The 25,386-nt window shown below is 51.9% G+C and overlaps 1 long non-coding RNA gene across 1 annotated transcript in view; it reads right to left on the reverse strand.

Moving 5' to 3' along the window:
- The window catches only part of LOC144287686 (uncharacterized), a 595,958-nt gene that overhangs the window by 244,951 nt on the left and 325,621 nt on the right, over positions 1-25,386 (reverse strand). Inside the window, exon 4 of the long non-coding RNA XR_013355429.1 lies at positions 155-205. This is a non-coding gene — a long non-coding RNA (uncharacterized LOC144287686). The remainder of the gene's footprint in view (positions 1-154; positions 206-25,386) is intronic.

The raw sequence follows: 25,386 nt of genomic DNA on the forward strand, positions 1-25,386 counted from the left end.
AAGACATGAGGTCCCCTCATGGGCTTGTATCCTGGGGGACAAAGACTGCAGGCAAACGTGCCGACTAAGTAATCACAAAGAATCACAGATGCTGGGAAAGTACCAGGCCTTGGAGCCTACAGGTCTGGGTTCAAATGCCAACTATGCCACTTACCTCCTCAGTGTCACGGGGTGGTGTCACCTCCTGACACCTGCATTTTCTCACCTGAAAAGAGAAAACAAAATGCTCAGTTCACCCAGTGTTATAAGGATCAAGGGAAAAATGTAGCTAAAACCCATGGTTACTTAGTGCAGAGCCGTAACAGCCAAACATGACCAAATGTTGTTACTAACAGCAAGATGGGGTCTAAGTTTTGTTAGCTGACAGCCGTGGCAGCTTCCAACAGCTATCATTAACACTCCATGTGGATCTGTCCGCGTTGGCTCCTAATTTAAAAAAGGATGAAGAAGCTCGGTGGGAATTCGGAGTGTGACAGCTTCTGAGAGTCTCCCGCAAACCCCCTGGTGTCCCTGTGCTCAGCAATACAGGGGGATCTGGAAGACAGGCACAGTGAGCCCATCAGTCCCCCAGGCCTTGGCCCTACTGGGGAACCCCAGTGGTTTTTCTCGCCACCCTCTCTGGGCTGGACAGGTTCCAACGACTGTGGCACTGGCCAGAGCTTGCGGGTGTGGAGACCCCTGGGCCAAGGCCGGTGCCCCCTGAGCAGCAGGGAAGTAATGCCCCTGAGGGGTCTCCAGCCAGAGCAGCAGGTGGAAGCACCTGGAGCGCACCTCTGAGGAAGTTTTGTCAGACTCAAGTCCAACACAGTATTTGTTTCTTAAAACAAACACCCTCGTCCCACTGAACGAGTCATCGGGCAACTAGAGGAGAGAATGGGTACATCTGAGCACGAGAGGTGCACCCTACTGGATGCAGGAGACTAGGTGCTTCCAAGTGCAGAGAAGGACATGAGGAGAAAGGAGTAGCGAGTGGATCCAAAGACGGGGCGGGGGGCTTCTCGGTGGGAGGAATACCTGACCACTTGTTTCACAGAGTGCACAGAACCATGGGACCGAGTGTGCACTCCGGCAGGGAGGACCCCAGTAGTCCTGGAGGGAAGGAAGGAGCAACAGGGCAGGAAGAGAGCTGCCTGGTCAGATCCGCAGAGAGAGAAGCGGGAAACACCAAATAACAAAATAAGTAAACAGCAAACTTTAGAATGGATGAAATAAAACCAGGTAAGGAGCCATCACCTCAAACACGACGGGCCGGCCTCCTCTAAAAGACAGAGAGCATCAGGTAGGTAGATGAACACTGCCCGGCTGTGCCCGGTGCGTGAGAAACCTCTAAAATAACCCAGCAAGGAAGGGTGGCCAGTGAAGAAGCGAGCGGAGACGCCAGGAGAATGCCAGGCAGGGGGAAGAGAGGGGAGAGGGGCGGAGCGCCCCCTCTGCACCGGGCAGGAGAGGACACAGGGCCCATCACAGAGCCGCCCTTTGCAAAGAGCATGTCCACCACCCAGGTGAGCCCTGTTTCCCTCAGACGGCGGGCAGGGCTGGGAACGGTGGCTCCAGCCTCCTTGGTGCCCCGGGCTCTCTGACTGGGGTGCTGAAGGCATTATAGGTAGAGCTCACTCATAGGCCAGTACCTTCTCACCGAGATACACGGATTGCAGAGTTTGTTTCATCATTAGGAAATGTCTTGCAGAATCACCCAAACCACCTCCTTTATGTTTGCATGATATCAAAACAGCTGCCGACCCATTTAAGTCAGTGGGAAAAGTCACGTAAACCAGGAACTTCTTTGCGTGTGTGGCAACACTGCTGAACAGCTGGTTGATTCGGCTTTTGCTTTTCCGCCAATATTTCTGGCTAAGCTGTGGTCCGACGCCGCACGCTGCCCTATTTCCCTGTCCCTGGGCAGCACACCACGGGGGTTAGGGCAATGCGCCTGGACGTGGAGCCTAGCAGCTGCGGGCACAGGGCCAAGCTCCTCTACCGCCCAGTCTGTGGAATGGGAATGAGAGTAGATCTACTCCGTAAACTTACTGGCTGTTTGACTGGGCAGCGAAGTATAGTTCCTGGCACGTGGCAGGAACTGCTAGCGACAACACACCGGCAGGTGAGCTGACATAAAGGAGGTGGCTGCCGTGTGGTTCGGCTTGTGTAGGCCGTGTTTTCCCAGCTGCAGTTCAGCCTTTGGAGATGAACAATCAGCAAGTGGAATTATCTTGTTGACTCATGCCCTCGGGTCAGCATGGCGTGCTCTCTATGAAGCCCAGCTGATCTGCATTCTAGATGGCTCCATGGTCCACAGAGAAAGAACAAAGAGTTATATTTTAAAGATGAGTTTTCCTAAGCCTTCTAATCCACCTGCTTTTGGAATAAGAACACACAGCATCAAACCATATGGGAGAAGCTAAGTAAACGGTACAACGTGCACTCTCCTTCGTGTTGTCACTCACCAACCAAGGGCCCAGACAGACCAACTGGGTGCACGCAAGAGGGCAGTGGGGCCTGCCGGACTCCCAGGCTGGCTGTCCTCGGGGTCGTCTGCCCACAGAGGACACCCAGGCCCACAGCTTCCCTATCTCCAGGCTGACCTGAGTTTGCAGTTGGCTCTAGAGACCTGTGTGGTCCCAGCAAGTTACTTGCAGGCTCTGAGCTACTGCTTCTTCTAGTAAAACAAGGATAACAGGAACTGCTTCCAGGCTTGGCTGGAGACCAGCTATCTCAACGGAGATGACATGCTTAGCCTAGGAGTCCCTCGGTAGATGGTAACAATGGTGGTGGTGACAGTGGTGACAATGACAGTTGCCATGGCTGTGGCCATTACCATTATTAATGTCGAGTGGACAGAAGGACTCCTGTCCACCACTCTCTGCCCTGGGGAAGGTCTCTCCCTCTGGAGGGGGGGCCTTCCGGCAGGGCAGGAACACTCTGCAGGTGAGGAGCAGTCACAGGTGGCTCCTGGCCGGGGTGCAGGGGCTCAGAGCACAGCCACGGGCTCTCCAAGTGGCTTCGGGCCCGTCCTGGACGCTGCGACTGCAGAAGGCCTTGGGCTTCAAAGACTGTGCCTCCCCCTCCTCACACAAGACAGCACAGCAGCAGCCGGGGCTACGTCCCAGGCTGGGGGTCGAAGGACAGGTCCTTGTCACGGCGGAAAGGGCCCAGCTTTCAGTCAGGAGAATGTGGCTTCGTGCAGAAATGCCTGTTTCTTTCATGGTACAGGAGAGTGGGCCAAGGTTCTTTCATTCCATGAGAACCCTCTCGAATGCCCCAGGGGTGTAAAGTGTATAAAAAGCCCATCTCTGCACAGTTCCTGAGAGCCCCCTTTAAAAACAATTTCTCTGGCAGCACAGACAGGTCTGCCGCATGCAGAGAGTGTGCGCATTCACTTTGCGCCTCCAGAGAGCGGCTTCCCGGAGAACGAGGTGCAATATTTATAAGTTTCACAGCGTTTGCCTGGCGGGACGGCGGACTCGCCTCCATCTCTCCTGACCTCCGTTTGCTCCTTCTTTCCACATTCATCTTCAAAACAAACCAAAGCCAAGACCAAAGATCCGGCTCCCCAGACAAGGCAAACAAAAATAAAATAGAAGGTAAACTCTCTATCTATAGAGCCAAGATACAAATGTGCCGCTGCCCTCTGCCAGGCCTTGGATGCAAAGGGCGGTCCCGGGGCTAATGCAGGCGTCCGAGACAGCCTGGCGCTCCTACCGAGGGGACTCCTGACGGGGACAGGCAGCCTGGCCAGGAGAGTCACAGCTTCCGGGCAGACCAGGGGCATTTCCGAGGGAGCTCTTGGGGACCGGCCCTGGCACATCGAGAGGAGAAACACAGAGACAGGTGTCCGCTGAGCCCGTGTGGGTGTGCAGGAGGTGGGAGACGCAGCAATGCTCACAGCTCAAAAATCACCACGGGGCCTTACGGCCAGCCTCTGGACACAACGTGTGAGCCGTGAAAGCACCATGAACATCACTTTCCACCTGGATTCTCCCTCCCTTTCCCCAACTGTCCAGCAAACTAGGGCCCTGTCCCCCCTCCCGCTGCCATCCAAGCTCCTGGCCCAGCCGTGAGTGGGCTCAGCACGGCCCCCTGGGATGCTGTGTCTGTCCACACCAGCGCTGAGCACAGCACCTCAGAATTCCCATCTCTGTCTGGGATAGAAGCGCTGGGCACATTCTCCGCACATGATCATCATGACAGTGATGGTGCCACCATGGCACGCCTGCAATGTCACGCATAGCCCAAGACCCAGTGAAGAGGGCAAGCAACTCTGACTCCAGGAGGCCCCAATTCTCATAATGACTGCTAGGGACATGAATACTCGCATCTCTGCAGGCATGTGAACGAACGATTTCAGGAAAATCAGCCTACTTCTTCTGTGAACAGAACTTCATGAACAGCTCCAGGTGCTGGCAGGTGCAGACTCCGAGTGAGGTACGCCTTCCTTCCCTCCCCCGCAGTGAGAAGCCCGGGAGGCAGGGCAGCTCGAGGTGAGACTGGCCAAACGCCGCTTAGCTGAGGAAGGCGATTCTAGTCCACCCCAAGGCTGGTTCTCTTCCGGAACTGGCTGGGTTCCTCCTCCAGGGCATCTGCTGGCAGGAGGAGGGCAAGTAGGGGTTACGTGCGACGCGTGAGCTCACGGACCGTACGAGGCTGAACCTGGGAAAGGGCCGGCCAGCACGAGCACAGATGCTAAGAGGGCCAGATGCAGGCTGGGCTGACCTCTCTGCGCCCTGGCCCGCGGGAAGCACTGGGGACTGTCTAGGAGTGGGAGGGGGGAGCAGCAGGGGGTCTTCCTGTGACCCCTCTTGCCCGGGTTCCTACCCAGGAGGCACTGGGCAGCAGCTGCACCCCAGGACTGGGGATTCTGTCCCTGAAGGTCCGGTTCCGGGGCTTTGGTAAAGCAGCACGGCCTTGTTATGAGCTGGGCTGTGTCTCCCGAGAGAACATATTGCAGTTCTCACCCTTAGGACCTCGGAATGTGACCTTGTTTGGAAATAGGGTCATCCTGCAGAAGGAGTTAAAGATGAGGTCATTAGGCTGAGGCCCCTGAGAGGGGAAGAGGTGCGGAGACAGGCGTCCACAGAGCGAAGCTGCCATGTGACAATGGAGGCAGAGATTGGGGCGTTGTGTCTACGGGCCAAGGCGCACCCCAGCCACCGGAAGCTGAGGGGCCTGAACAGACTCCATGGCCTCAGAAAAAGCCAGCCCAGCCAACACCTCTTTTTTTTTTTTTTTTTTTTTTTAATTCTGGTTGGTTATCATGCACTGCAATATTGGTTTCAGCAGCAGAGCTCCATGATTCCTCAGTTGTGTACGACACCCAGCGCTCATCTCATCACCCAGTGACCCGTCCCCCAACCCTCTCCCCTCCAGTGACCCTCAGTTTGTTTCCCAGAGTTAAGAGTCTCTAATGGTTTGCCCCCCTCTACTTTCATCTTTTTTCCTCTCTTCCCCTATGATCCTCTGTTTTGCTTCTTAAATTCCACAGATGAGTGAGATCACATGGTATTCGTCTTTCTGTGACTTACTTCACTCACCATAATACCCTCCAGTTCCATCCACATCGTTGCATATGGTAAGATTTCATTTTCCTGATGGCTGAGCAACATTCCATTGTATCTACAGACCACATCTTCTTTATCCGCTCATCTGTTGTAGGACACCGAGGCTCCTTCCGCAGTTTGGCTACTGTGGACATTGCTGCTGTGAACATTGGGGTGCAGGTGCCCCATTGTTTCACTGCATCTGTATCTTTGGGGTAAATCCCCAGTAGTGCAATTGCTGGGTCGTAGCTCTGTTTTAAACTTCTTAAGGACCTTCCACATTGTTTTTCAGAGTGGCTGCACCAGTTTGCATTCCCGCCAACCATACACCAGGGCTCTCCTTTCTCAACATCCTCGGCAACACCTGTTGTTTCCTGACTTGCTGATTTTAGCCATTCTGACTGGTGTGAGGTGGTATCTCATCGTGGTTTTGATGCCAACACCTTCATTTCAGGTTCCCAGCCTCCCAACTGTGAGGCTGTTTCTTAAGCCACCCAGGTTGGGAAGCTCTGTTGGGTTGCCCCAGGGCACACCCACAGTTGTGAACACCTGTGCCCACACTCACTGCACTGGGCAAGAACACAGCTCATGGGCACATCATGTGTGAACCTGAGCCTACTTTTTGTTTCTTTTTCCTGCTTTTGTCTTTTAATTTAACTTTATCTTTTATTAGCATGAAGGGTTAAGAGAAAACTCTGAGACAGGTTTTCATGAAGCCCAGATGCTTGTCACAGGGCAGTGCAGTAGCAGTGACCCCAGCCAGCAGCCTGGGAGCAGGTGAGGGCTGCAGACCCATGGAATCCAAGCCCTTGGGAGGAAGGGTGGGTGCACAGCAGTCTGTGCCTGAGGCAGACACAGCCTGGGAATCTGGAAGCATGAGTTTCCAGAGAGCAGGGGCCTCCCAAGGGTGCTTGCCGGCAGCTGCACAGCATGATCTCCTGATACCTGAGGAGGAAGCATCACACGGCCTGGGTGCCAGCACCCCACCTCCTCCGGCCTCTTCCCCAGCCAGCCAAGGGATACCTGTGCTGCTCTGGGGTCCCCGGGACCCGTCCCCAGCTGGTAGCCCAGGGTTCTGCACACCCTCTGGGTCTCAGGCTGCTGAGTGCAACTTGCAGAAGGACAAAGGCAAAGGTCGCCAAGCAGGTGTCCAGTGTGTCCTCGTGTGGACAGACCAAGAGGATATTTAGAGCAGCCTTGCTGAGTCCTGACGCCAGAGCTTCAAGACCAGAGTCGACTGGAGACATTGCCCACGGACACTTGGGGAGCACATGGAGGTTTTCCAACGTCACGGCCCAGGACCCTGTGCACATCGCACTCGCGCATTTGCACAGGCCGCCACATCTAGCTGAAAGCATCTGATGTACCCTACCAGCCGCGGTGTAATCAGAGCAGGAAGCACTCGTTCTGGATTAGCCATTTTGGGGTATTATCCTAATAGAGCATTATTTTTAAACTACCACAATATTTTAATTACATTCTCAGCATGAATCATTATGTACCTTAGTGAGAAGGCACTTCTGGCTGTAATTGCACACTGGAGGCCCGTGACGCTATCGATGAACGTAAGTCCCGAAACGGATTGATGGACAGATGGGATCAACAGCCGCTCTCCACCCAGCACCTCTGTGAGGTGTGGTTGCGCTGCTTCTTGTGTTTTCTCCTGCCACCCCGTCCCCGTCCCCGTCCCCTTTCCCACTGCTGTGCCCTCCCCCATCCCCCTCTCCCATCCCCCATCCCCTCCCCACTGCTGTGCCCCTCCCCTCTCCTTCTCCCCTCCTCCCTTGCTCTCCCTCCTCCTTCCCCCCATGCCCATGCCCTTCCCTCTCCCCTCCCCATCCCTTCCCCTACCCTTCCCCTCCCCCACCTTCCTCTCTCCCCCTCTCTCCTCCCCTCTCCTTCTCCCCTCCTCCCTTGCTCTCCCTTCCCCCTCCCCTTCCCCCATGCCTATGTCCTTTCCTCTCCCCCTCCCCACTCCTTCCCCTCCCCCTCCCCACCCCTGTCCTTCCCCTCCCCCTCTCCCCTTCCCTGTCCTTTCCTCTCCTCCTCCCCCCATGCCCTCCTCCTCCCCTCTTCTCCCTTCCCTCTCCCTCCCCTTACCTCCTCCCCTGTCTCTAGCAAGGATCCAGTGCCTCCCAGGGATTCTCCTCAACTGCAGGGACCTCAGCAGAGCTCAGTGGTCCCAGCACTGTAAGTGTATCCTTACCCAAGAGGAAGTACCTGCACAGAAGCAGGTGTCCCAGGGGTCTGGAGGGAGCTGCAGGCGAGGACCCCCCCCACCCCCCCACCCCCCCACCCCCGTGCACACCACCAGCTCTGGTGAGTTCTGAAACCATGTGGGAGCAGGACGCCTCCTTCCTGCATTGTTACCCATTTCCCCTTCCATCTGGGGGTGAACACTGAGGTGCTGAGGGAAGGGGTGATAGAGGCTACAGGGATCTGTGTGCAAAGATGTCAGTGGCGGGTCCAACCTCAGAACTGCCCTTGCCCTCGGGGGTCCCTCCCGCCAAATTACCTGCCGTGTGTCCGCCGTGGACTCCACCTGGCACGAGGCCAGGCTCTCCTGCACTTTCCCACAGCCACGCCGGTCCCCACCCACCCCGGATCCAGGGGCTGAGAGACAGGGCTCTCTGTGTGCTTCACATGCCAGAGCAGGGTGAGCGGAGGGCCCACGGCCAGCAAGGTGCGCCTCCTGACCCACCTCCTCCCCCACAGCACCAGTTTCCCTCCCCCTGGTGGGACTTGATCCCAGACTGGCCCAAACGCAGATCTATACTCCCAGCCTGACCCCCTGTGCTCCTGAGTGCTTCCATCAGACTGGCTGCTCCTCCAGGCCTACCGTGTGTCACTAATTCCATGTCCTGCCCCAGACAGCTCCAGAGCCCAGGCCCCTCCCTGGGAAAGCTGCCTCCACCGGCCGGCGCTGGGTGAGTATCATGACCAGGCCCATTGGCAAACACTGACAATGCTCCACGCGGCCTCCTGCAGACCCTGGCTGGGTGGTTCAACTGGCCACCATCCCTTTAGCTTTTCTGTTCATGTCCATGTGTGCATGCATGTGTCAGAGAAGGGCTGCAGAAGGGTAGCAGAAGGGCTCTCTGCTACTGAAGAGAGTTTGAGCACTGCTGCGAGGAGCAGACAGGGGAGAGTGGCCGAAGGAAGGTGGACAGGGCACCCACACCCCCAACACCCCCGCAGTCCTACCCACCGCTTCTGAGAACAAGAGCCAACACTGTTACCTTCCTCGTCTGTGCTCGGAGTGCCTGGTTTCTAGCTGCTTCTCTCTGCCATGTTCATACCCAGTTCTCTTAGACATGGATAGGAGCACACTCCCCCCAGGACCCCAACTGTGCACCCACTGGGGCCTCGCTTGCCTCACTTGCTCTACGTGGCCCAGCTGGAAAGCAGACGGTCCAATGAACTCATAAACCATCTCACTCTGGATGTCTGTTTGTGGAAGTGACTGGACGATATCGGGTGTCCTTCCACTTACAATGACATCTTCAGTAGCGCCTCTACCACAAACGGTGTAGCAGGAATCCAGCGTCACCCTAAGTCTCGGGCATTTAGGCTGCAGGCTCCGCAGACAGGAAACAGTGAACATGCCTCAGCCTTGCTTGGAACATTCTGGTTTATGAAGTATCCCCTCCCACTCCAGCAGGTGGGAACCTTTCATAGCACTGAGTGGGATGCAGAGCAGGCATGATCAAGCTCTTCTACGAAAGAATCGCTCACGGAACTAGAACAGTGTGCCTGTCATCATAGTGGCCTGCAACTTCTCAATCTAGCAGGGCGATGAATGACTGCTGGCCCAAACCTCATGAGGGAGACAAAGTAACAGCATCACCATGGACCTCAGGCTCTGCTGGACCCCTGCTCTGGGAGACAGAAGCCAGGACAAATGATTTCTCCAGGTCTTCCTGACTTAAAATTCTGTCTTCTGTGGTTCTGATGCACGAAAGAGAACCCCAAGCCGTGACCAAGTAGCTCACAGAGACGAATGCCTCATGCACTTGCTGCATAGACATTCTCTTCCTACAGGTAAAGCCCGACATTTATGGGGTAGGAAGAGGAGGAAAAAGCCCTCACCATCTAGTGAGCCCCACATCACCAGCTCATTTGTAGCTTTAAGAACAAATGTGATCTGAGCCCAGCAGAAACCATGCCAGCCACAGAAATAGCCATGTGTTAAGGCCATGCGATGCGTGGTCTGGGAGGATAATGTGTATGCTCAGTGATGGTTTCGGGGGCACACACACTCTGACCTTTCTCGTCTCCTCCCCTGTCTGTGGGACTCTCTATAACTGGGGTGAGCAGAGCATGTGGGGTGATGTTAGCACAGTGGCCGCTTAATAGAAATGATGTGTAATGACTTATTAATTAGAGCAGAGCTGCAGTGAATTTCTTAAGAAGTGTAGGTAATTCCAAGAACTAGAAATATTTGGTTCCGGTCCTGTCTGGGCCTTTCTCTGTGCCTTTCGTCCTCCTCGGGCCTTCTGCCCATGAGGGCCCCCACCCCTCCACCTCTTAGTACCTGGCTTCACTCCTGTCTTCTCCATCAAACCCCCACTTTGGGGCAAAGGCTGACTCACTTCCCTGCGTTGCATGGCTGGCCAGGCTCACAAGAGCCTCCCCAGGAGCATCTGAAAAGTCAGTGTGCACACGGAAAGACTCAGAAGCACAGGGGCACCCCAGCTCCTGGACTGCAGCCACAGTGGACCCCCATTACCTAAGAGCCAGCCTGCCACCTTCCCTCTAAATCTCACCTCTAAGCCAAGAACCATCCCGCTTCCCTGCTCCTTCAGGCAGCGGCGGGCCCTCGTCTGTCCCTGCTTTAAATGTGTGATTATGGATGATCAGTGCTTTGAGGTTTCTACCCTACAGTGAAGATGCACAGGCTTGAATCCTGACACAACCCCTCCCCAGCTGTGTGGCCTTGAGGCAAATTTCCTTTCAGTCAGGTTTGTCATCTGCACTACGGGGACAGAGGTGCTGGGATATTCTGTGCTGGGCAGGATGCCTGACCCAAGGGCTCATGACTTGAGCTGTCAGCTGCTACTACTTTTACAAATAAGCTGGGTGTTGGGAGCCTGGAAGAAGCCCTAAGGTCTGTCCTTTGGCCTCCCGTGAGTTAAAATGGTCCTACTAGCCCTCTTGGAAGGTTTCAAGTGGGAAGGGTAAACTGGACAGGGGAACCAAGGAGTCAAGAATCAGAAAAAAGCTCAAGTCTGGGAGGGTGCACGGCAACTGTGGCCCGGTTGTGGAGGAGGCCGGCCTGCTTCTCAGAGCTCCTTGTTGTCCTGGTGCCCAGGCAGGGTCGCACAGCCAGGCTTCCTTGGACTCTGCACAGTCTCTGTGCACCTGCCAATCACTGACCCTGAGGCCCAGGCCTCCCGCCAGCCTTGTCTTAGAGAGAGCGGCGTGAAGTCTGAGGGTGGCCAGGATTCAGAGAGCTTAGCAGGCTCGGTGACCTGGTTAGCAAACAACAGGGCTGGATATGAAATCATCTTCCCTTTAAATTCCCATGGGGCAACTGGGCTCTTAAAATATTTATTTAATTGAAAAGGAGACAAGGAAAGAGAAAGGCTCTAGGACAAGAGGATTCTGTGATAGGAGAACTCAAGACCTCAGGGCTGACATGATAAAGACTGCACTTTGGGGTAGGGGGCAGAAAGATCACTTTACAGTGAACAATGTTGTCTCATTGGGGGAAAAAACCCCCAGATTTCTACTGTACACCATACACCCAAACCCACTCCAGGTGGGATCACACACATGAAGCATGAAACTATGTGAAACCTTTGCCACACAGGACTGCTCTTATACACAACTCCCCCTTCCTGACAGTGTCGAGTTTTACTTGTTAGACGGCAAGCCCCCGTGCGTGGAGTGTATGACGATGGTCTGACACCTGTGCCCCCACGCAGCCGTCCCCACAATCTGGACTGATCTGGACCAGGCACGAGATCACAGTCATGCCCTGTGCTCTCACTTCTGCTCCCACTGCACCCTCCCTGGCGACCTCTGACCTCTCTGCCACCAGAGATGGGTTTGCATTTTTTACAATGTGTGTGAATAGAGCCGTGGAGAGAGTACTCTGAGGTTTCCCTTACTTGGCAGAATGACCCCGAGCTGTGTCTGTGTTGTGTGCGTCATTAACTTGTTCCTTCGTGTTCCTGGTAACAGTCTGTGGCATGGGGGCACCGACCCGTGTTCATCCACTCGGCTGCTGGTAGACGGTGGGTGCGTCTACCTTCTGGGCCACGATGTGGGCTCTGCGCCAGTCGTCGTGTGGACAGCCGTTTGCTCTCTTTCCTCCCAGCGGTGCAGCAGCCACACCATACAGTCCACTGCTTCCTGGATTTAAAGAAACTGCTAAAGCAAATTCCAAGGGGGCTGCACAGTTTTGCATTCCCACCCAAGACCTGTGGGGATTCCAATTTCTCGGCGTCCTCTCCAACATGTGTGTGGATCTAGTTGTCACTGTCCCTCTTGGTGGATGTGGAGTGGAGTCCCCTCTGCCCTCAGTTTGCATCTCCTCATGACCGATGCTGCTGCACGTCCCTGTGCTCGTCCCTGTGCTCACCCACCATGTATAGCATTCCTCTGGTAAAATGTCTATTCAGATACTTTGCCCACTTTTTAAACTGGGCTATTTGTCTTTTTATTATTGAGTTCTCAGAGTTCCTTACATATTCTGGATGCAAGTCCTTTATCAGATATATGACTTGCAAATCTTTTCTCCCCATCTGTGATTTGTCTTTCCATTGTCTTGACTGTGCCCTATGAAGCGCAGAAGTCCTTAATTTTGATTATGCTCAATTTATCTTGTTTTCTCTTACAGATTGTGCTTTTGGTGTCAAGCCTAAGAACTCTTTGCCTTACCCTACATAAAAAAATTAGAAAACAATGTTGAATTACAAAAAGGAACAGGAACAAAGAGACAAGACAAATGACTAACTGAATCAAAATATTCGAATTCATATCATAAAGTGCTAATTTGTCTAGAAGATAAAGAACTTCCCCAAATCAATAAACAAAAGACCGGTCATCTAATAGAATAAATGGCCACGGGATGGAAGCACTTCATAGAAAATGAAGTACAAATGCCTCTTACACATAAAACTACGACTTTACGCATAACAGGAGAAAGACAAATGGGAATGACAGTGAGATACCATTGTTTCTATCTCGGGTTGGCAAAGATCAGAAGGTTGGATGACACTGAGTTGATAAGGATGTCAGACGTGGGGAGATGCCATCTCTCCTGGGGTCTGAGGGAGTGTAAGTTGGTACAGAATTTACAGAGGACAATCTGGCCATTTCCTATAAAAAATGCATATACTTTTTGACCTAGAAATCAGATTTCAGGAAATTCATCTATTATATATGCTGACTTAAGTGCAAAATATATGTGTTCAAAGACATGCATTGCAGCATTGGATGCAATGTAAAATATTGAAAATAAGCAATAGCAGCCTGGTTATGTACCTTATGGTAAAATCTGTATAAACAATGGAATATTGCTCCTCCTTTTCTCTGGGTTGATGGCTCAGTGTTGAGTGAGCTCTACTCCCAGGTCCCACCCCAAAATGTAAGAGGAAGCAGCTGGACTTCACAAATTGACCAACAAGAAAACTGACTTTTTGGGAGGCATTCTTTTATGTCTTCTGAATTGTGTGCATGTTTTGCTCAAAAAAACAAAACGAATAAGGAGATAAAAAAAAACAAAATGGAAATCACCACTGAGGCAGTCCTTTCACTGAGAACTAGCCAACTAACTCAGTAAATGTACAATTTACTGAGCACCTACTGATGCCAGGCAATTTCTTTTGAGCCTTATAACAACTCTGAAATGAATGTTTATTCTTACTTATAGTTCCAGAAGCCCAGGTTCAGAGAGGTAAAGCATTTGTCCAGGGTGGCAGGGGCAGGAATGGGTGACTTGACCTAAGATGAGTTTTGCCCCCATGGACACCCTCCCGGGAACCTCCACTTCCAGCTTCATGAAGGCACGGAGCGAGCTTTATTTGGGCTTATTTCCCTGATGCTCCCTGCGGATTCACCCTAACGACTGCTCAGTGATTGATGGACTCTTCCTATCTTCCTATCGCATAGACCACAACTACCAGAGGGGTCTTTTTGATACCACACCCCGCCCCTGTAAATACACCAGAAGGTGTTGTGACCAAGCTCCCAAGCACATTAATTCCAAATGGAACCCACCTAAAATCCTATTATGGCCAAAGAAACAGAGCCCGAGTCCTTGTGCTGTACGTGAATAGCCCAACAGGTGAGAAAAAAATCTCCAGAGATTTTTATGTGGCACCAGGCAACCTTCTTTCCAGGAGGTCTTTGTATCCACTCTGACTCCAGAACCATGCCCAAATGCTGTGCATTTTGCTGGGTGTCACATGGAGCTCTGGTTTCAGGGCTTGTTTATTTTGGAGGATTTGTTATACCAAAATCTGTTGATAACCACCCTTTGTGCCCTGGCTCATGCAGAGATTACAAACAATCTCCTTGCTCTTCGTTATTTAGTAGTAGATGGTATGAAGGAAGACACTGCCTGCCCGCGAGCAAAGACCATGCTCCCCCCCCCCCCCCCCGCCACTCTCTCCCACAAGAAGCGGGTCTGAGATCAGAGGGTACAGCTCAGGGCAGGTACCATCTTCTGGCTTCTTGAATTCTTCCCTTTCAAGCAGGGATTGGGGGAGCTCAGGAGGGCACATTTGCCCACAGACTTCTTGTTCTCCTGTTCAGTGAAGAACATCTACCGACCGGACATGTTTGTCCTGCGGGGGGCACCTACGGCCGGCACTGCACCCGGGCTCTCCTGACCCCTCGCTGTGTGGGCTAGCCCGCGCCCCAGCCCAGACTCCCACCCAGGGGCACCCCATGCACCCCTTCCTCCTGCACCCCCACCCGTGTCGCTGGGCCCCATCCTAAGTAATTATGTTGCACATGAATCATTTTTTAATGTTTGGTTTAATACATACAGATTCTTTAAACAATAAAAAAAAATCAGCAAACAGCATCACAATCTGGAAATCTCTTTCTTAACATAGAAAACGGTTTCTTAATGGCACAGGGGGAGAACTCAACAGCAAGCCTGACAACATAATTAGAAGATTGTTACCGGGAAGGGAGAAGCATTCTTTACACAGCACTCACTGCTCTCAATAAGATTATTCCCCCTGAATAGCTAATCAGCTTTCTCCGGCTTCCCAAATCCATGTGCTTCAAGTCGCTCTCATGGTTCTTCCTACTTACTAAATGGCAAACAGTGACACCTCGGAAGGGGAAACGTACAGTGTTAACTGAATGTGAGCAAACAGCTCGATGGAGGCTGCGGATCCAGAGATCCCTGGCAGATTAGCGGCAATTTAGGAAGATGGTACTGTCACACCTGGGTTGACAAGGGCTGACAGGGTTTGTTGATCTCTGCTCCCGTCTCGAATTTGAGTGTCACGTTTCAACAGAAATGAGAGGAATGCAAAAAAATAAAAAATAAAAAGACCCTTTCAGGACTCGGCTCTGGCTTCACAGCAAGCGTTCGGGGCACCGGAACGGTAGGCCGCGGGGCCGGGGGCACAGGCGGGCTGGCCTCAGAGCCCCTCTCCCACCGACCCCCATCCTTGCGGGAGGTGGAGGGAGACAGTACAGCCCAGAGGGGCGGGTGGCCAAGCATGCCCCGGGGCAAGCGTGCTCCTCAAGCTGGGCGCCCAGGCTGGGAGAAAGCGCCTGCTCAGGGCCGTGTCCTTGCTCGGAGGAGGCGCGGCGCGGTCTCCGGTCCCGGCAGAGGCTACTCCTGAAGATGCGGGCCTGGCAGAGCAGAGCGCTTGTAGGGTGCGGGCCGGGCCGGCCGAGGCGAGATACGCAGTCGCCGCGACAGGCGCCCGGCAGTGGCGGGCGGGGACAGGACGACCGGCCACCAGCGCCACGGGGGGCGTGTGGAGGGTAAAGGAGGCTGGACGCCCTCTCTGCTGTCCTCCCTGGTTAGACTGGTCAGAGTATTGAGAACATGGATTCTCGTTCTTTCCAGCTCAGTGAAAACTTGGAAATTCACCATCCCATGGATCCATCTCTGTTTCACGGCTCAGAAGATGCTGGGGAGCATGTCCCTCTGCCAGGCAGGGTGGAGGTAGAGCCAACACCGGGTCCGCCTGGTCCCGCGTGCTCCCCCGCACGACAGCCTGGCACACAGGGCACCCACGGAAGCCACACCGAGCCATGCCGATGTTTAAAGCTGGAGACGTGGAGGACATGCAGTCCCGGGGCCGGAGAACAGGGGACATGGCCAGCCTGCACCCGTACCCTCCGCCCCTCCCCGCCTTCTCAGAGCAGCTTTCTGAGTAACAGCACCAGTAAGGTTCCTTTCCTTGGGAAACGGTTGGCAGTTTGCCAGACTGCTCATGCTCCAGTTTTTTTGGAAGACTGACAGGCAGCTGGTGTCCTTGGGTTTTCTTTCCTGGAGGGGGGCCCATTCTCCCTCCAAGTGGCAGTCTGCTCAAGGCCCCACCTTGCCTCGGGGTGGTTCGATGCCCAGCCGCTGCTGAGGTGAGGCAGGCCAGGCATACGATGTGCACGTCTGTTGGGCTCACCCTGCGCGGAGGGCACACCAGCTCACCACGCTCGGTTGCCGTGGGCCAAAGGGACGCATGGAGTTAGGGCTGCGCACTGTGGACGAGGGAGGGGGAGCTGCACCTGGATTTCCTTCCTGAAGGAGCTCAGGAAGCCGCTGAGCCTCAGCCTGCCTTTCCCTGGGAGCTGGGAGCCGTTCTTCGGAGATTTTTTTGTGATGCCAGGCAACCTTCTTTCTAGGAGGTCTTTGTATCTACTCTGAGTCCAGTCCCAGGCCTGTCCAGGTGTGGTTCAGTAGGAACGCACCACAGATAAGCCTTGACCAAAGGATAATGAAACACAGATGCTGGTTAGAGTCAGAGTAGTCTCAGTGATGCTGCTGGGACAGCCAGCATCAAAGCGACGGTGGTTTAAGACAATTAACCTTATTTCTCAGCATTTCTCAACTCAAGCTGTGGGTTGAGGATGCCCTGCAGGGCTGTCTTTCATGGGTTGGCTCAGCATCTGGAAGCTTCTATCTTACGCCACCTCCATATCAACCAATGCTTCCACCATCGTGGGGGAAATGGAGGAGCGTAGAGGTTCTGATATGTCATAAGTGACATGCATCCACGTTTCTTGTCACCTGGCCAAGCTTCACCTCACATAAAAATGTCCATAACTAACATCAATGCCATGTTTAAATGAAGTATTTCCTGCATCCACATGGGATGGAAGGTCCCAAGTACAGTTGGGAGTGTGGTGCCTATGCACACGTCTGTGGGTGTATGTGGATTCATCCATCCAATGATTGTTTATGGAGAGCATGCAGGGTGCCCTGTGTAATCCCCCTCTTTTGCCAATCCTCCCTGGGCCTGCAGCCCCCCCCCACCAGAAACACAGAATCTGTGGCCCCAAAGCAGAAAGCAGAGAGGAGGCTGGGCTGAGTGCTACTAGGACACAGTGGATGAACTCTGGATGCACTGTCTGCTGTTCGCACGTGTCCCAGAGGAAAAAAGCAGTTCATCTGAAATGAATTTTTCATCTGCTCATAGGTATTAGAACCAGCAGTGGGAGCATCTTCTCATCATCCCACTGTGTGTTGGCCACTGTTTACCCTCCTGCCTGCTCATGTTTAATTGTAAATGCTTATGTCTTCATGTTTTCTATAATTTCACTTTTCCTTTTGAGGAGAGGCCCCACAGATTATCATTTTTCCCTACGTCTCCAGGGTTTTCCCACCATGTTGCTTACAGTTCCCCACTGATCCTCCTCGCATCAAGGCCCTTCTCCCCATTCTCAGCTGCGCTGGCCGTGACGTGGGGAGGGCCAGTGTCCCTGCAGGAGTCTTATCTCCGAGGCCCCAGCTGCTACGGTGCCACTCTAACCCTGCACTGCTATTCTATACAGGTTTGTCTACGCAGCATGAGACAGCCCTACATGCTACCTACCCGCCTGGCTTTCCCTGTCATTAACTCTGTTACTTGCTTGTCTGAGGCTCCTCCGATGCCAGGCCCAAGATCCCCCTGTGACTAAATTTCTCCATCTCCCATTCCTGGCCACAGCCTTTTGCTATATTCTGGCATTTTCTCAGGCTGTTGTTTGTCCGAAAAGCCTGGTTTCATAGAGTCTAACCTTCTATTCTGATTCAATGTCTACTTCTGATCGCATTCTACATGAAAGCTGTGGAGAGTGCCCTCGGCATAACCAGTGCAAATCAAACATCCTCACTCATCTGGAAAGTCCAAAGAATATTTTTCCAATGCTTTTTGGATGTTACCTCCTTTTGTTAAATAAAGGCCTTTGCTAGGATTAGATGATCTTCATTTGTTTTGAGTCACAAGAAAGGGAGGATGCCAGGCTGAAGTCTGAAATGACACCCATAGCTCAGGAAATGACACGGTGGCAGGACGGGTCCCAATCAGAGAGGCAACAATATCTTTCCCACCATGCCCTCCACACACACACCTAGGGGGTCATTTTCTTCTACACTTAACTAAAGTCAGACTTCTACCTAGAGGGAGAATCTACCAGGTTATCAGACAATACTTGAAAGTACATAGGAAAACCCTGTCTTAATTTATGTGACAAGGCGTGACTGACATGATGGTCTTCTAACCGGTCTCTCTATATCTGGGCCAAATGTAAGGAATAGAAACTTTTCAATTTACAGCCAACAAGCTGAACCCCAGGCATGTGCTGGTGAATGAACCAGTCAGAGTGTGAGAATTCAAACTCAGACCCGTAGGCTAAGGGAAAAGGCAATCAAAAAACTCAAGCTGGTGGCAACTACTGAATTTAGCTTTTAACAGATTACAGGTGGTAAGGTCATCATTGCTCCTCCGTATAGGTTGTTGAGAAAATAGTGTTGCAACAAGTCTTCGGTTTCTGTTTATTTTGTCTTTTGTGGTATGAACATTGACCTCAATAAGAAGAGGTGGCCCATAGGCTAGAGAAGGCCCACACCCTTATTCTTCCCATCTACTGGATGGCTAAAGAATTTTATCCATCAAGGTGAATCCATCTAGGGTGACCTGCTCATCTGTGAAGAAGCTATCCATTCAGATTGCCAACATTTTGGCTCATCCCCAAACTGATCAACTAAGTGGTCCTCTGCAGACACTGCACCATGCTTCCCTGGCACACCTGCCAGAAGCGTGTTCCTCTACCGAGGGTGGGCACATAGTAGCTAAATGTAGAGCCAATTCCCAATTATGTCACCAGCAAAACTGGAACAGGTGACAGATAGCGACAGGGAATCTAAGAATGAAAACTCTAGTAAGCAGAGATTATCAATGCGTTCCAAAGAAAACATCACAAGATTCCAGATAGAGAAGTCTGTGTTTCATTTTTTTAGTGCAGAGTACAGAGAAAGAATCCAACAGAAAAAGTCCAGTGTCTGTCTCAAAGACCAGAGGACTGCGGTCAGTTCTCAGGGACAACCTACTAATCATGTAAACTTAGACAACCGAGCTCATTCCTCTCCCCTCAGACACCAACGCAACCAAGCACCCTGTGAGGAAGGCAGAGAAAGGATGACCGGACACAAAGTCAGACACGGCTGTAGAAAGGCATCTTCCCCACATCGCCACGAGGGATCTTTCTCATTATCTAAAGTGATGTAATGAGGACAAATGAGGAACCTGCATAATCCACCAACTGGATAATCTGCCCTCTAGATAGCTAAGATTGACTAATCTGCAAGTTAATTGTTAGGTAGGAAATATTTGTCTGCTGTGAGAGTAGCTCGGTTACAACACAAAGCCTGGCTTGATTTTGTGCACTTAACACAAATCACCAGGGAAAATGCATCTCATCAACTGGCTTCTCCAATTTTAATCAATTGCTTATTATTTCCCTCCACACCAATGTATTTCCATGATTTCTGCCATGTGAAATAATCATGAAATACTCCAGCGAGTGTGGCCTGGCAGGAGAAGAAGGCATGGTCGTTGACCCTGTGCAGACAGGCTGCTGGAGGACCCTGGAGGATTTGCTTTCCCGGCCCTGGGGCCCCACGCACACCAGCGGCATGATGTGGGGGTGGCCTGTTTGAGCGCAGTTAAGAGTAGCCTCTCCGTCAAATTATATGGAAATCATTAGCCAGGTGGAAGGAAGTTTAACTTCCGAGTTCTTAATCAGTTCGTGTGCTGTGAGGATGGGATGGGGGTGTGCTCCCTCCCCAGGCTACTGTACCCACTCCCCAGCCTCATGAAGGTCCATAGTCAGGGCGCTCACCAGGGAGCCGGGACTCACACGGGGCAGGGCAAGTGTGTCCCTGGGGTTCTGCTTCCCAGGCTAGCTTTCCACCATCCTGTGCCAAAGACCTGAGTCTGGGGCGGTAGCTATTTTAGGCTGAGCTACGGAGAACAGAAGTTGAACAGGAAGAGCTTCCTAGGAAGCGTGTTGGGGAGACTGAGACACAGGGGTGCTGCCCTTCCTGGCACAGTGTGCCTTCATCAGCCTGCACTAGGCGAGTGCCCCCGAGGGTGTGCCCTGTTTCTGAGCAGCAGATACCTGAAGGGGACGTGTCAGGGACTCCATGACCTACGGCCACCCCAAACACCACGGGCTCCACTGCCTGCCCTGGCCAAGCACTGCTCACAGGATGCGGTGGCACAGAGCGTGTGGGGTATGCAGGGCAGGCCACCTCCAGGCCCTGTCATCCCTGTGCAGCCTCTACTCGAAGCTCTGAGCCCAGGTCAGCTCACCTCCTCTGTTCCCACTTTCCTGCTCTCTCATGACAGCCCAGCCCACGAAATCCCAGGGTGCCTGGCTCTGACCTCTCATCTCTGCCTTCGTCACCCCTGGCGGGACCCGTCTTGCCTGCCCTGGTGTCCCCTCCAGTGCCTACTACTGTCCTACATAGACTGTCGGTGTTTGCTTTCATGGAGAAAACTGAGGGCTGGGAATGCTGACTGGATGTCCTGCAGTAAAAAATAATAGTAACCTGACAGTCCGGTACGAGGCCAGTACGATTAAATAATAATGACCTCATCAGTATGAGTATCACAATGAAAGGATAAACTGCATCCACAAATGGAGTGCTTCTGGCTGAAGTCCATTTGGGGCCTACAACAGGCCTGCACACAGTCACGTCACCGAGCCATCACCAAGGGGGTCCGGGCAAGAGCAGAAAAACCGCTCTGTGTTCAGCGGCTGTACAGGGGCCAGAAGGAGCACGATGCTGACATCCCGAATCCTTTGCTTTCCTGCAAAGCAGAACAGAATGGCACCCATCCTATCCATCCCAGGGACAGGGTGAAGTCACCCAGGTGATGTGCTTGGGGCAGCACAGGTGTCAATGTCCCGAGGCTGCCACAATGCAGCAGCACAAACTGGTGGCTGAATATCCCAGAAATGTAACATCTCGCAGTCTGGAACACCAGAAGTCGGAAATCAGGGTGCCAGCAGGGCGGGCTCCCTCGGAGGCTCTGGAGGAGAATTCTTCTTGTTTTTCCCAGCCCCTGGCATGGACCAGCAATCCTGGGGTCTGAGGCCTGCAGACCCAGCACTCCTGCCAGGTGGCTGTCTTCACACCATCCTCAGTGACAGTCCTCTATGTTCAAATGTCACCTTATGTAGAGACACCGGTCATACTAATGACTTCTTCCTCACTTGATTGCCTCTTTTTTTTTTTTAGAGATTAATTTATTTATTATTTTAGGGAGAGAGTGAGCAGGGGAAGGGGCAGAGGAAGAGAAGTAGACTCCACACAGAGCTCAAAGACTGATGCAGGGCTCGATTCCAGGCCTGAGATCAGGACCTGAGCTGAAATCAGAGTCAAATGCTCAACTGACTGAGCCACTCAGGTGCCCCACTCACTGGATTACTTCTGGAATGACCCTACTTCCAAATAAGGTCCCATCACAGGTAGTGGGGGTCGGGACTTGAACACCTTTCAGAAGGACTCATTTCAGCCCATGACCGACATTCATGTGTTCTTCTTCTCCTGGCCCAGTCTCCTTACCATGTGCCATGAGGTCAGATGAGCTCAAATCTTTTGCTCTCAAGCTCCTTTATACTATTAAAAATCATGGAAAAACAAAAAGAGTTGTTTCTGTGAGTCATATTCACTGACTATTACCATGTTAGAAATTAAAAATATGAAAATGCTTACATATTTAATTTTAATTTATTTTTAAAAAAGATTTTATTTATTTATGTGAGAGAGAGCACAGAATACAAACAGGTCAGGGAGAGAGGGAGACGCAGAGTCCTCACCGAGCAGGGAGCCCAATGCAGGACTTGATCATAGGACCCAGAGATCATGATCTGAGCTGAAGGCAGATGTTTCACCAACTGAGCCACCCAGGTGCCCCTTATTTTAATTAAAAAAAAAAACCTATAACAAACCCACTATACATTAATACAAGTAACATATTTTTATGAAAATAAGTATATTTCCTAAAAAATAATCAGTGAGAAGAGTAGCATTGTCTTACATTTTTGCAAATCTCTTTGAGGTCTTGGGCAATGAAGGCAGCCAGCTTCTCATTCTCTGCCTTCAGTCTGCTGCTATATGTTGTTCTGATTGCAATAGAAGACAAAAATCCAGCCTCACACAGATGTGTCACTGGGGAAGGGAGGAGTGTTTTAATGGCCTTTTCAGATAGTTGTGGTTTTTCTTTGATACTCCACCAAAACACAACAAGCGGCAGTGTCTTCCAGGTTAGGTTTGTGGAATCCAGGGCCCTAGAAATAAATTGTACGCTGCCACAGTGAGATACATTAGTCTGTTTTGCCCTCCAAATGCACGATTAATTACTGTCAGGCATTGTCATTTGGAAATTACTGATTGACCAGAGTTAACCAGATCTTCCAAATATTGATACATTTTATTTATTAAGCAATATTTTTAAATATCACCACATCTCAGGAGAAACATCTTGAAGTGCTGGGGCACGTCAAGCTCACAGGAGTGGGATAAGTTTTCGATGAAAGTTCCTGCTGTAAGCTGAGCCATCACAGAGAGCGTTTCTTGAGACAGGTGTCACACTTCTGCAGGAGAAGTTTCTTCTCCTTGAATCAAGATTCAAGATTTAAACAGGTGGAACTTTTTACTGCTCTATCCAGAACATTCAAAAGCAGAGCTGGCTTTCCCTAATGCGAGTGCAGGGTGATGAAGAACATGATGCTCCTGGCAGATGGGATCCTCGCTAGGCTCCTGCTGGCTCATCCCCAGCACAAACTCCAACGCAGCGAGACAGGCACCCAAGGTCCTGCACCTTCTCTGTGGCTGCAAAGCAGATTACCACAACCTTAGCAGCCACGAACAAGCTCACGACTTCAGGGAGCCAGATGTCTGGGTAGAATTTAGCCACATCCTTGGCTTGGGTCCCCTAAGACTGCACTCCAGCTGTGAGTTAGGCTGTGATTCTTGTCAGCTTTCAGGTCCTCTTCCAAACCCATTCAGGCTGTTGGCAGGATTCATTCCTTGTGGCCCTGTGGGCTAAGATCCTTGCCTTCTTGCTAGCTCGCAGCCGGGGACCTCTCCTAGCTCTGGGCAGCTGCCCTTCTGCAGGCCACTCACCACATACCTGTGGGCTTTCTCCCTCTGACAAAGGCTGGAGAAAATCTCTGCTTTCGAAGGCTCACCTGATGAGGCCAGACCCTCACAGGACAATCTCTTTGACTAACTCAAAGTCAGCTTGTTTGGGACCTTGGTGATCTCTGCAACAGCCCTTGTGCCACGAGATAGCACATAGTCACTGGGGCAATACCTTGGCCCTGCCCTCTCACTTGGAGAGAGACGTGCTTCAGGGTGTGCACAGCATAGGCAGGGATCCCAGGAGATGTCCTGGACCTCAGCCTACCACTCTTGTCTAAGTGCCGTCATTGGGACCAGACATAATATTCACAGGGCCCCATGCAAAATGAAAATGGGGTCCCTTGTTTAGAAATTGCTAAGAATTTGGAGACTCCAACAACAGTTCAATGGACCAAGCATGGGACCCTCCTAGACACAGGCCCATGATCCCAGCCCTGGCTCTTACGCAAATGGTTCTCACCTTGTGGGCCCCTGTGAGGTCTCGGGCACCTGCTGGGGTCTGCAGACTGTACTTTGAGAACTGCTGAGTATGAGCATCTCAACTAGTGTCTATGGGGAAATTTGTATGATCCTAGTCACACCTAAAGTCTAAGAAGCTTCCAGCAAGAGTGAGACATCTCTGGTTTCTACCCTTGCCAGGAGTCCCTTCTGATTTTTCCATCAGCTCAGAGAAACTTCCCCTAAGACCACCTATGTCTGGGTGATTCAATCGCACAGGGAGTCAGGGCCCCTCTTTCACTGAGAGATTCCAGAACCCTGCCTCTGTTCCAACCTCACCATGTCTGGGACACCTTGCAGCATGGGCCTGCTGCTCCCTGTGACCCCAGAGACAGCTGTGCTTTTGGCGATTCAACACAGTGCTGGTCTAGGAAGTCTTGTGGCCCCTGAGAGTTCTGAGGAAAATCAATGGTCCTGTCTTCTGAGAACATCTCCTAGAGCTAGGAGAACTTCTTCCTAGGGAATGTCGGACCTCTCTGTCCCCTCATGGTGGCTGAGAGCAAGTGGGATATCCTCAGGGCACCTCATCTGCCCACATAGGGTCTCAGCCCAGGTTCCAAACCTCATGAGTGTGCCTTGGTAACTATGCTTGGGTCCCTTTTTTGATTCTTGTTTGCTCTGACTACTGTGTTTGGCTCTCTAGCATGGACCCCATTTTCTGAATTTCTGAGCTTTCTCTTGTTTGCTTGAAGCTGGCAGGAGGCACAGCTGGCCCTGGGAGCTGCCTGCTTCTACCTACATGGGTACGGTTTACATACTCACCTAGGGAATGGAGGTCAAATCTCCAGTGTGGTTCTGGGGGTTCTTCCTCAGAGGTCACCTAGTTTTTAAACAGGGGTTATTTTTGTCTGGAAGCCTAAAAACCATTTTAAAGCCAATATTCCCACTATGGCCACATCTATCTACATAGCCTCCAGGAATAGTGGCTAACAGAATTTTGATCAAATCCTACCTGGTCACCCCTGAAGTCCTGGCTCCCCTCCAAAGCAGTCACCTCATTGCAGACAGTAATCTTTTAATAATGAAAATGTTACCATGTCACCTTCCTGCCTAAAATGCCTCAATGGTCCTCCACTGCATTATTTCCACAAATGTTAGTTGAGAGAGCCACACAATGTCCCAGCCACTAGAGCCACATCTGTGAACAAAACTGAGAAAAACTCATACAGGGATCACATTCCACAGGGAAGTCAGACACCAAACAAAACAAGGAAATCAATAGCATGCTAGAAGACAGACCCTGGGAAAAGTGGATCAGGATACCAGCATCAAGATTTTCAGGGGCTTAGCAGGTTGTTGTACAGGGAGGGTGGCTGGGGCCTCACTGTGAGGTGACATGTGAACAAGGACAAAAAAGGTGAGGGAATGAGCTCCATGTGTATCTGGAGAGATGCTCTTGGCACTATAATGGTGGGTGTAAAGCAACGGTGGAGCTCACCTGGAGTTTTAGAGGGACATGTTTGGGCATATGAGCACAGTGCAGTGAGAGGAGAAGAGGTCAAGGGGCCATGAAGAGCCCTCCACTTAGGGCTTTATGCTTGGGATACAGAGGTGTCGTCTTGAGGTAGCTCCTGCCATTTCCTCCTCCTTTCTATGCTCCACCATCCTGGCCTTCCAGTTTCTCAGAAGTGAAAAGCCTTCCCACAAATGAGTCACCCCTTCTGGACTTTTCTTGCCCTCTGGCTCATTCTTAGTGTTCTTTTTCTTTAAGAGTCATTCTTATGCTCATCCCATTTGGGT

Source organism: Canis aureus, chromosome 17 (assembly GCF_053574225.1).
Source record: "Canis aureus isolate CA01 chromosome 17, VMU_Caureus_v.1.0, whole genome shotgun sequence".
Classification (NCBI taxonomy): Eukaryota; Metazoa; Chordata; class Mammalia; order Carnivora; family Canidae; genus Canis; species Canis aureus.